Here is a 12,190-nt window from a genome sequence, read left to right as displayed (position 1 = left end):
CATTTCTGGGGTTTTCCAGTTTGAAAGTTTTATAAAACATGTTCGGTAGGAAGCACACTTTGGTGTGTCGGTTCGTCGGAGCAGCGACTCTTTGCCTCGTGGTGGTCCGGAACGTCTCTACGGGCTTGTCGCAAAGGCGTCAGAAAGTGGCATCTCCGCCGCCTAGGGCTGTCACCGTTATCGCTGTCGCCGCGCTCCAACTTGTTTTGATCCGCCGCCTTCGTTCCTGCCAACCGTGCGCCCGCTCATCGTCGTTAGGTTATAATACGTGGTACGTGTGTGTGCTTCTCCGTGGACCTAGGGCTGCTCGACGTGTCGAACGATATGTTGGAACAACTAACGGCTCCTTTTCCTGGTTCCATAGTCGTCGTGGTACCCGCGTCGTCAGCCATATCTATGTCCACCATGTTTAGCCGATACGTTTGCTGCAGCTTCTGCTTCCGCCTCAGCGTTCGCCGCTCTCAGCCGCCGCTGTTGTTGCTGCCGTTCTGCCATTCAACCACTACCTGCGAATCTTTCGATGATCGGCCGAACGACCCATCGCTGTGCGACCGATAAATCCTCCGGATTAGGGAGAAACGCCGCCGCTCTCTGCCGCCGTCGAACGGAAAAACGTACATTGTAACGAACGAACGAACGAACGAACGAATTAACGAACGAGCGAACAAACAAACAAAAATAGCCGCGGGGGATGCACTATGTAGATCCTGATCCCCTTGTAACCATACGTACGTTGTTCGATGCTCTCCCGTCCTGGAAGTCGCCGCAGCAAACAGGAGGATGAGCAGCAGCAGGCGCCGCCGCCGTAACCGCCGCCTGCCTGCCGCCTCCTACTCCTGTCAGCGTCCGATCTCACAGCCGTGTGAACGTTCGCTGACACCCGATTTCTTTCCGTCTGGCAAAACCTTGGACGTCCCGCTCGCGGTACACGTGCTGCAGCGACTTCTCGTCCGACAACGCATAAGCGTCGACGTCTGCCGCCGCATCTTCTGATACGTGGACGGTGATAGCGCTAGTCCCTTCTTGCGCCACCTCCACCTTTGTTAGCGCCAAAGAAGATCGATCGAGCAGTCGTGGTCGCAGTCGATTAACCCGTTTTCACCGTCCGCAGTTCCCAAGCCGCCGATCAAGTCGTTGCTCTTCTTGTTCGTTCTTCCCATACCGTCGATTTGCACGGCTGCCGGATGAGCCATCCTCTGTCCGGCGAAGCGCTCACGTCAGTGATCGATACTTGCACCGACAGTCCTCCCGCTCGCGACTCGGTGCTCGAATCGGACTCGTTCGTTTTTATCTCGATGCGATTGTGAAAAGGGGGACCGGTCGTCAATGTCGTGTGTGTCGACGATGTTGTTCGCCCGGTCCGCCGCGTTGTTGTCGTTTTTTTTTTTTTTTTTTTTTTTCCCCTAACGTTCGCCGTCGCACGGACGAAAGGGTGAGAAAAAAAAAAAAAAGCTCGAAAAAGCCGCCCAAAAAAATCGGACCGAGGAGCCGCTTGCGAGAACGCGCCATGTGCACGTTGTCTCTCCTCGGTTTTCCGAGCACGAACACGACGCCGGTCGGTCGGTCGGTCGACGAAGGCGACGACGAAGGTGACGGGAAAATTTACGCCGCCGCTGCCCTGGTCCAGCTCCTCCCCGATGACGGCTGTGATGTTGACGTTGACGTTGGCGACGACGACGACGACGACGGAGACGACGACGACGACGAGACGGCATCGATGGCGACCACGATGACGACGACCTCGACGAGTTCAGTCTGCACCTTGACCTCCGATGTCCGTGTGCACTGCCGTCGTGCTGTTTGTCGTTTGTCGTATGTATCGCTGTCAAGGGTGCCGTTGTCGTTGTTGTTGTCGACGTTGTTGCTTGCTCTCTCGTCTCGGTCGGTTGGTACGTTGATGACGACGACGACGACGAAGACGACGACGACGACGACGAGACGGCATCGATGGCGACCACGATGACGACGACCTCGACGATTCCAGTCTGCACCTTGACCTCCGATGTCCGTGTGCACTGCCGTCGTGCTGTTTGTCGTTTGTCGTATGTATCGCTGTCAAGGGTGCCGTTGTCGATGTTGTTGTTGTCGACGCTGTCGTCTGTTCTCTCTTCTCGGCCGGCTGTGACGTGGACGTTGACGACGACGACGACGAGACGGAATCGATGGCGACCACGATGACGACGACCTCGGCGAGTTCAGTCTGCACCTTGACCCTCGATGTCCGTGTGCACTGCCGTCGTGCTGCTTGTCGTTTGTCGTATGTATCGCTGTCAAGGGTGCCGTTGTCGTTGTTGTTGTCGACGTTGGTCGCTTTCGTTCTTTGAGTCTCGGTCTCGGTCCAAGTCAGGGGAGAAACAAAAAAGAGGCCATCAGCGCGGGCAGCGCGCTTCTTCTGACGGCGAACCCCCTCGAAAAATAAATAAACACGTGCCCGTCGTTGTAGTTGTCTGTCTTATGTCGGTCGGTCGGTCGGTCGGTCTGTCGTTCTGTCGAAACAAAGTCCCAAATTCCAACGATACCTGGTTGATCCTGCCAGTAGTCATATGCTTGTCTCAAAGCTTAAGCCATGCAAGTGTAAGTTCACGCCACGCATTAGAACGGGCGAAACCGCGAATGGCTCAGGAACCGGACCTAATCCTCGGGACCGTATTCCTCCTCGGAGGCGATGGATAACTGTGGCAATTCTAGAGCTAATACATGTGACACAGGCCGCGATCGGTCGGCGCGCCGTCGTCGCCACGCCTCGCGCGCTGGCACCCGCGTCGGCCGTTCCGGGTCGCGGCGCTACATATTAGACTGAGACCGATGCGCGTCATTCCGTCCTCCCGTCGTCGGCGTTCCCGCTCGCGGGTCCGTTCGGTGGCGGGGCTCATAGGGCGGCGCGCTCCGCTTTGGTGACTCTGGATAACTCACTGGTCGATCGCACGAGCTTTCACGCCCGGCGACGGGTCTCTCGAGGGTCCGCCCTATCAACTGTCGACGGTCGGTTAAGTGCCTACCGTGGTTACTACGGGTAACGGGGAATCGGGGTTCGATTCCGGAGAGGGAGCATGCGAAACGGCTACCACATCCAAGGAAGGCAGCAGGCGCGCAAATTACCCACTCCCGGCACGGGGAGGTAGTGACGAAAAATAACGACGCGGGACTCTGTCGAGGCCCCGCGATCGGAATGAGTACACTTCAAATCCGTTAACGAGGACCAACCGGAGGGCAAGTCTGGTGCCAGCAGCCGCGGTAATTCCAGCTCCGGTAGCGTATATTAAAGTTGTTGCGGTTAAAAAGCTCGTAGTCCGAACTCGGGTTCGTGGTCGCGCAAGCGGCCCCGGGGCGGCGGCGCCATCGTCCGTCGTTGACTTTGGTCGTCCGTTCGCATTCCCGGCCCTTTCCGCCGGTGTCAACCGCTAGCATACCCGCCACGCGGTCCTGCCGGCGAGGTGGACGAGGAGGTCGTGATCGGGATCCGGGAAAAAAAAAACAAGTGGTCGTCGGTTCGGTTCCGGGAGTAGTCTAACGGGGGGGTGCTACGTGTGTGTGTTTGGGTGCGTTCATTCGCATCCCCGCACTCTGACCCCCGCGCTTCTCTCCCTCTCCCTTTCCGCGCGTTCCTCTTTTTTTTTGAACCCCCCGGTCCGCTCCGAGTCCCTGCTTCGTGTCTTGTCTGCGCGCGTGTTGCGGTCGGCGGTTTCTCCTCCAAGGGTGCTCTTAACCGAGTGTCCGCGGCGGCCGGTACGTTCACTTTGAAAAAATTAGAGTGCTCAGAGCGGGCTGTTCAAGCTTGCATACGATAAGCATGGAATGATGGAAGAGGGCCTCGTCTACGTCTGTCGGTCTCCGTCTACGGCGAGGCAATGATCGAAGGGAGCGGTCGGGGCCACTCGTATTGCGACGTTAGAGGTGAAATTCTTGGATCGTCGCAAGACGAACTGCAGCGATGGCGTGTGGCAAGCACGTTTTCCTCGATCAAGAGCGAAAGTCGGAGGTTCGAAGACGATCAGATACCGTCGTAGTTCCGACCGTAAACGATGCCGACCGGCGATCCGCCGGCGTTCGCTTCCATGACCCGGCGGGTAGCCTGCGGGAAACCAGAGTTCGGTTCCGGGGGGAGTATGGTTGCAAAGCTGAAACTTAAAGGAATTGACGGAAGGGCACCACCAGGAGTGGAGCCTGCGGCTTAATTTGACTCAACACGGGAAAACTCACCCGGTCCGGACACCGGTAGGATTGACAGATCGATAGCTCTTTCTCGATTCGGTGGGTGGTGGTGCATGGCCGTTCTTAGTTGGTGGAGCGATCCGTCTGGTTGATTCCGATAACGAACGAGACTCCGGCCTGCTAACTAGTGCGCCGATGTCAGTGATTTTTACGGCGGGCTCGGCGTCCTCCGTGGCGCTCGGGTCCGGGTCGGTTTTCTCACGCACTTCTTAGAGGGACGGGTGGCAGAAAGCCACACGAGGCGGAGCGATAACAGGTCTGTGATGCCCTTAGATGTCCGGGGCCGCACGCGCGCTACACTGGAGGTATCAGCGGGGACTTCGCCCCGGCCCGAGAGGGTTGGGAAACCTCTGAACCACCTCCCGTGATAGGGATCGGGGCCTGTAACCAACCCCGTGAACGAGGAATTCCCGGTAGGCGCGGGTCAACAGCCCGCGTCGATCACGTCCCTGCCCTTTGTACACACCGCCCGTCGCTACTACCGATCGAACGGTCCGGTGAGGTCCTCGGATCTGGCCGACGACGCCGCCGGGCAGTGCGCGACGTGTCCGTCACGACACTCGTGCATCTACGCCTCGGCGTTCGATGCCTGGAGAAGACGACCGAACCCGATCGTTTAGAGGAAGTAAAAGTCGTAACAAGGTTTCCGTAGGTGAACCTGCGGAAGGATCATTACCGTTTTCCCGTTCGAGACTGGTTTGTTGTTTTCCGGCCTACCTCCTCTGTCTGTCGGCGTCAACGCCTCGAATGCGCGCAAACAAACCTATAAAAGGCGGAGCGAGAGATAGATTTGTGGTGACGCGGAGGTTTTTAAAGCCCCAGCTCTTCTTGCTTGCTTCCGCGTCTTACCACCTGTTTGTTTTTTCGCCCACCGCAAGTGATGGCCGCTTCTTCTTTGCCTTGTCGCCGCTTTATCGTTTTTTTTGTTTTTTTGCAGCCGCTGTGCCACCGCCGCTAGCTAAAAAAACAAACTACTCGCGACATTGCAATGCCGTCACGCCTCCTCGCACAGACCTCCTCGCACACTACTAAATCTATATAAACAAAAACTAATATAAAAAAACCAAGTGCTGAACCCTGGACGGGGGATCACTCGGCTCGTCCGTCGATGAAGAGCGCGGCCAGCCGCGATAACTGATGCGAATTGCAGGACTCAGTGAACATCGACACCTCGAACGCACATTGCGGCCCCGAGATCCCTTGTCTCGGGGCCACGTCCGGTCGAGAGGCGGAACGTTACATGTCTTTCTCCGTTAACGAAACGACATCTTGCCGTCCCCGTGCCCGCCCGGTCCTCGGCACGGTGGTAACCGGGACGTCGCAGGAGCGAGTGACGAGGGGGAAGAAAAATAAAAAAAGAATTGACTCCTTTCAATGTCTTTTTTTTTTTTAAAACCCTCTCCGGCCTCCTCCTTCGTCTCCCGCTGGCAGACCGCGGAGTCTTTTCCCTTTTCGACCGCGTGAAGAAACACTGTGGAGGAGGAGCAGGAGGAGTCTGTCCGAAAGCAGCCGAAGGGAGACCAAAAAAAAAGTACCGACCTAACCGACTGCCGACGTAAGCGCCGCCTGCTCGTCTCGCTCTCTGCCTCATGAAGGTGTCTCTCAGCGACGCCTCGAGCAGCGCGACGAGCACGGCCGTCGCACCGTAAAAAGGTGGCCGCGTCGTAGGCAACGCAACGTCGGATGGGGAGGACCCACGCTTTTTTTTAATTGTTGGCTTCTTCATTTTCGGTCGGACGGGCGCTATATCGGCCAGCCGTCGTCACACGGAGGGTACCGATCGAGATTCCTCTCCTCCAAACACCACACTCTACTAAAAACCGCCGCCCTCGGCTCGGACGAGACGACCCGCTGAACTTAAGCATATCGCTAAGCGGAGGAAAAGAAACCAACCGGGATTCCCTTAGTAACGGCGAGTGAACCGGGAGAAGCCCAACGCCGAATCCCGTCGCAAGTTAAAGGCTTCGGGACGTGTGGCGCATGGGTCGAAGGCAGCCGTTCGTTTTCGTCTCGCATAGTTCGGAGTTCCCTCGATCGGGGCCGCCCGCGGCGGGTGCCAGGCCCATTCGGTGCGGACGGCGAGCGACGGCCTTCGATCCGAGAGTCGGGTTGCTTGGGAACGCAGCCCAAATCGGGTGGTAAGCTCCATCCAAGGCTAAATACCGGGACGAGTCCGATAGTCGACAAGTACCGTGAGGGAAAGTTGAAAAGAACTTTGGAGAGAGAGTTCAAGAGAACGTGAAACCGCCCAGGGGTAAACGGGTGGGACCGCTCACCGCGATCGCGGGGGGACTCAGTCCGGTGCTGCCTAGGCTCGAGCCCAAACTCGATGTGTGTTCTTGAAAGAGAGGCCGTCGCGGCACAGGTCGTCGTTCGTCGTGTCCGCGGGGGACTCGTTCCCCGCGGTTCCAGCTTTTGTGCCCGCGTCGCCGACGAAGGAGACGGGCCGCGTGGATAGCGGGAAGGGAAACGTGGTGACGACCGCGGCGTCGGTAGGTGGCTGCGTCGGTTGGCTGCGACGGAGGGGACTCGTCCTCTCGATCGCTGCTGCCGCCGGGCCCTAACCCGCCGCATCCGTCGCCGCCGCTTCTTCTTTCCTCCTGCTCCCTCCGCGCGCGACTCCGCTGCACCCGTCCCCTTCATCATCGCTCGGCGTAATCATGGCGCGGGCGCTTCGGCGCGACCTCCGCGCGGCCGGCACCGGACGCACTTCCCCTCCGGTCCGTCGTCGCGACCCGTTCCCGGCGTGCAGGTCGAACACGCGGGTTTTTTTCCGTAGGCGGCAGGCGTTTCATCACCCTGAAAACCCCCGTCTTCCCACCTTGTGAAGTCGGGGGCCACCGGCCGTCGGGCCCGCGAACGTAACTGCCCCTTTCTGCCGGGAACGGAGGAAATCTGACACGATCCGTTACACGTGGCGAGCCGGTCCGTTTTGATCCCGCCGGAAGTCGCGTGCGGGCGACGCACTCTGTGTGTCGCTCCTTAGGCGCCCCACCGTCTCGGGCGCGTGCGCGATGAGAGGCGGGATAGGACTGGCGCGGCCTCGCCGTCACGCACCTCGCCGACGTTTCGGGTTCTTGTCGGGGGCAACCCCGCCCGCGCCCGTTTCCGTTTCCGGAGAGGTCGCTCGGCGACGCTTTTTTACTCGAGCCGCCCGCCACCCCGGGTCAGCGACGTGCATCGGCAACCCACCCGACCCGTCTTGAAACACGGACCGAGGAGTCCTGGCCGTTCGCGAGTCGTAGGGGCCACCTCTGACTAACCCCGAAGGCGAAGCGAAAGCGAGAGAGCGTGTAGGAGGGCGTCGATCGGGAGAGGTGTCGTGGCAAAGTCGTCCGGGGGTCGTCGGGGGGTGTCGTCGGTCTCGTGCCGTCGTCTTCTCCTCGCCTCACCCGCCTCCGAGCCGTGCCCGATCCCGCCGGCGCGGCGTTTTCGGCCTTCCGCCGTCGCTGCTGCGGTGCCCGCAACTTTTCCTTTTTTCTCTCTTCCCGAGAGAGATAGGAGAGGGAAGGCTCGTGGCTGACGTGCGGTTGTTTTTCCCTCCTCCCCGAGAGGGGACCGGCGCATCATCCAAAAAGGGGAATTGCCGGGCGCCAGCTTCCATATCCTCCTTCCGCCCATCGGTGAGATCCCGCGGCTTGAACTAGTCCTATTTTGTCGTCGAGTTTAGGCGCTGCGCGCGGGCGCATCACCCCCGGGTCGGTTTCCCCTTTTTCCGAGTACGACTCGGCCGACTCTGGCGTAGCGAGCGACCAGGGACCCGAAAGATGGCGATCCACGCCCGGTCGGGATGAAGCCAGAGGAAACTCTGGTGGAAGTCCGAAGCGCCTCTGACGTGCAAATCGATCGTCGGAACCGGGTGTAGGGGCGAAAGACCAATCGAGCCGTCTAGTAGCTGGTTCCCTCCGAAGTTTCCCTCAGGATAGCTGGCGCTCGATCGTCGCAATTCCATCCGGTAAAGCGAACGATTGGAGGCCCCGGGGCCGTTCACGGCCTCGACCTACTCTCGAACTCGGAACGGGTGGAACGGGCCGACTCTCCCGAACGACGGAGCCGACCCATCCGGCCGCCGCCGCCAGCACGCTTCGCTGGGCGGTTGGTCACCTCGAATGCGAGTGCCAAGTGGGCCACTTTTGGTAAGCAGAACTGGCGCTGTGGGATGAACCAAACGTCCGGCTAAGGTGCCTAACGCGACGCCCATGAGATCCCCGAAAGGGTGTCGGTCGATATAGACAGCAGGACGGTGGCCACGGAAGTCGGAATCCGCTAAGGAGTGTGTAACAACTCACCTGCCGAATCGACCGGCCCCGAAAATGGATGGCGCTGGAGCGACGGACCGATGCCGGACCGTCGCGGCGAGGAGCGATGAACTTTCGCGCCGAAACGATGCCGCGACGAGTAGGAGGGCGCCGCGGCGAGCACGGAAGCCTAGGGCGCGAGCCCGGGTGGAGCCGACCGCGGGTGCAGATCTCGGTGGTAGTAGCAAATATTCGAACGAGACCTTCGAAGACCGAAGTGGAGAAGGGTTCCGTGCCAACGGCGGTCGAGCACGGGTCAGTCGGTCCTAAGACGCGGGCGAAAGTCTTCCCGAAAGGCGCCGGATCCGTTATGAAAGGTGAAAGGAAAGCGAATCGAATCGAATCGAATCAAAAGCCCAAACAAAAAAAAAGCGGCCGGCCTCCCGTCGAAAGGGAATCGGGTTAATATTCCCGAACCCGGACTCGGAGAGGGCCCGGGGGTGGCGACGCTGTCGGCAGCGATGTCGGCGGCGCCCGTCGCTTCCCGGGCGAAACCGCGGTGACGCAAGCGAGCCCGGAGACGTCGCCGGGAGCCCCGGGAAGAGTTCTCTCTTCTTCGTAAAGGACCATGTCCGTGGAATCGGCTCGTCCGGAGATACGGAAAAGGTACCTGTAGAGCGCCGCGGCTCGGGCGGCGTCCGGTGCGCTTTCGGCGGCCCTGGAAAATCCGGGTCCGGTTTTCGCAGCTCTCGAGTCGGTCCGTACCCACCATCCGCAGCAGGTCTCCAAGGTGTACAGCCTCTCGTCGATGGCATCAATGTAGGTAAGGGAAGTCGGCAAAATGGATCCGTACCTTCGGAAGAAGGATTGGCTCCGAGGACCGGGTCGGTCGGGCCGTGCCCGCGCGAAGCGAGGAACCGGTACGGGGCTGTAGCGTTCGCTCCGTTCGCGCTTTGCGGCGAAGGCATAGGGGCCGCGGCGGTCCGTTGTGCGGCGGCGTGTTCCGGTCAAGCGGTCGCGGTCAAGCGAGCGTGTGTTGCGGGTCGGAGAGCGATACGGGTGGGAGTCCGCCGTCGGGCGGCAGGAGTGTGGCGTCGACCAAAAACGGCGGGGGACCGTCGGCGGGGGTCGTCTTTCTGGCGGCGGCGGTTCAAGCGGCTTTTCTGCGGGGTGCTTCGCTCCGGGGTCGGGGTGGCGGCGGGCGGCTCCAATCCGTTCGTCGCAACGTCTCCGTCCTCCTCGAAAAGGGGTGAGGCTGCCTTGCGGACGTGTCGTCGTCGCTTTGCCGGTGCGGTCTTCGTCGGCACCTCCGACGCGGCGTCCTCCGCTCCTGCGCTGTCCGCGCGATGCTCCCTCTCTTCTCCGTCCTTCTAACTCCTCGTCGCGGCCGGTTCAAGGTTGCGTCGTCGCCACGGGACTCGTCCGCCTGCGGTACCGCCTCGTCGCTACCGGCGCGTCGGGTGGCGAGCAAAACGGCTCCTCGCCCGGGTCTTCGTGGAGCGCCACGGCTTCCAGCCCCTCTTCGGGTGAAGGCGGGTGCTGCTTCGCGGCAGCGTCCGTCCCTCTTCGCCCGTTGCTCAGCGTCTCTCTCGGCGTGGGGGCGTTCGTCCGGCAGCGAACGGTCAACTCGGAACTGGTACGGACCGGGGGAATCCGACTGTCTAATTAAAACAAAGCATCGTGTGGCCGGTCGACCCGTACAGACACGATGTGATTTCTGCCCAGTGCTCTGAATGTCAAAGTGAAGAAATTCAACCAAGCGCGGGTAAACGGCGGGAGTAACTATGACTCTCTTAAGGCTGCGCCGCCTCCTCGTGGCGAGAGTCGGTAACGTGTGCTGGTGTCTCTTTTGCACCAGTGCGCGGCCGAGTGCGTAGCCGCCCCTGGCTGGGCCAACCCCCCAGTCAGGGTGTATCCATTGGTTCCTAAGTCTTTAAACAAGCCTCGACAAACAGTGGCCCCCACTGGGGTCACCGGAATCAATATCGGAGACAATGGGCCCGGAGGAGCGGGCGGGGGGGGTGGTAGCGCCCCCTTCAAGTGCGACTATTGTGATAGGGCGTTTGGCACTAAGTCTGGCCGTGGCGTGCACCACCGAAATAAGCACGAGGACCAGTTTTTTGCCACGCTACGTCAGAAGCAGGAATCTGCGTCTGGACCGAGAAAGAAGAGGTGGGGAAGAGAGGAAGATATGTTGCTTGACGACATGTACGGGAAGCTCCAGCAAGAGTACGAGTCCCAATCCGAGATCTATGAGATCATAGCTTCCGAACTGGGGCGCACAGCGGAAGCGGTCAAAAGTAGGATAAAGGCCAAATTTGGGCCACGGAAGAGGACTGGTGGAGTCAAGCGTTTGCAGGAGAGGAGAGTAACGAGACCGACGCGGCGGGTCGATTACGAGGAACCGCTGTTTGAGGATGAGTTCGACGGGGCGACGGATCCGGATCGTGAGGCCCGGACCTGGCGCCAAGAAATGCTCGATGGGATCAACTTGATTGTAGGAGAGGTGGACCCTGCATGGGAGAAGCCTCTAGCCGAGTTGCGGCGGATACAGAGCATGATCCGCAGAAAGTCAGATGCTAGGGTAGTGGGTGAAGTTTTGAACGGCTTCTTCCTGACATACCTGTCACCGCGAAAAGGGAATGAAGGCAAGGCAGCGGGACAGGGTACCGGTAGGAAAGCTGGCAAAACCGGTACGTCAAGACGACCACCCAGACCCGGAACCGGAAAAAAGGCGCGGAGAAGGGAGGCATATGCTGCGACCCAGAGACTCTACGCGACCAACAAGAAGGGATGTGCGGCCTCGGTGCTATCGGGGGGATGGCGGAACGCGAAATTCGCAGAACAAAGCCTCCCCGAGGGCAGTGTCGAATTCTGGTTCGACAGATTGTCTGCGAGGGGGGAGAGAGACAAGAGGCCGACTGGTCCCTGTAAGAAGGAGGAGTGGGGGGTGCTCGCACCCCTTCAGATAGCTGAGGTCGAGGGGGCCCTAAAGGCCATGGGTGCTACGGCCCCTGGCCCGGATGGCCTCACCTCCGCTTCAGCTTTGCCAATGGTTAAGATCATCACCGGTTTCCTTAACCTGGTGTTGTTGGCAAGACAACCTCCTCCGGCCCTGTGTCGAAGCAGGGTCACGTTGGTCCCGAAGGTCGATGTGGTCGCAGAGCCCTCCCAGTTGCGCCCCATTTCGGTTACCTCCGTGGTGCTGCGATGCCTGCACAAGATACTGGCACGCAGGTGGGGTGGACGATGTGAGTTCGAGAGTCAATTCGCCTTCCAGGCTTGTGATGGCTGTCTGGAGGCGACGTCCACCCTGCACTCGATCATACAAAGTGCCCACATCGGGGTCAGAGACTTATGTGCGGTGATGCTTGATGTGTCCAAGGCGTTCGACACGGTCAAGCATGACTCAATTTATAGGGCAGCTCGAAGGTTTGGGGCTCCGCCCCCACTGCTAGAATACATCCGCGCGAGCTATGAGAATGCGTCTGGCTTAATAGGCGATCGAGAGTTTCGTTCGTCTCAAGGTGTACGTCAGGGTGACCCGCTGTCACCGATCTTGTTCAACATGGTTATGGACGAAGTCGTTCGTCCAGCTAGGCCGGAGGTGGGTTATCCCATGGGGATGGGGGTGGCTCGGACGTTGGCATACGCTGACGACCTGGCTCTATTCTCCCAGACTCACAGGGGTATGCAGGTCAGGATCGATGAAGTGGAGGAAGTTCTGGCACGCTGCGGGA

General features: G+C 59.8%; 1 non-coding gene and 2 pseudogenes across 1 annotated transcript; all 3 read left to right on the top strand.

Annotated features, from left to right (window-relative positions):
* Positions 1-2,516: 2,516 nt before the first annotated feature.
* On the top strand, positions 2,517-4,887 carry LOC145273448 (small subunit ribosomal RNA; annotated as a pseudogene).
* A 398-nt stretch (positions 4,888-5,285) lies between these two features.
* LOC145273512 (5.8S ribosomal RNA) lies at positions 5,286-5,443 on the top strand. The gene has a single exon (XR_013866394.1). It is a non-coding gene; the product is annotated as a 5.8S ribosomal RNA (ribosomal RNA).
* Positions 5,444-6,036: 593 nt separating this feature from the next.
* Positions 6,037-12,190, top strand: part of LOC145273259 (large subunit ribosomal RNA) — a 9,386-nt pseudogene continuing 3,232 nt past the window's right edge.

The sequence above is a fragment of the Euprymna scolopes genome, unplaced genomic scaffold (genome assembly GCF_053919585.1).
Source record: "Euprymna scolopes isolate OS-2025 unplaced genomic scaffold, ASM5391958v1 sca1, whole genome shotgun sequence".
NCBI lineage: Eukaryota > Metazoa > Mollusca > Cephalopoda > Sepiida > Sepiolidae > Euprymna > Euprymna scolopes.
Note: the sequence above shows the minus strand (reverse complement) of the source record. Positions and strands in the feature narration are given on the sequence as shown.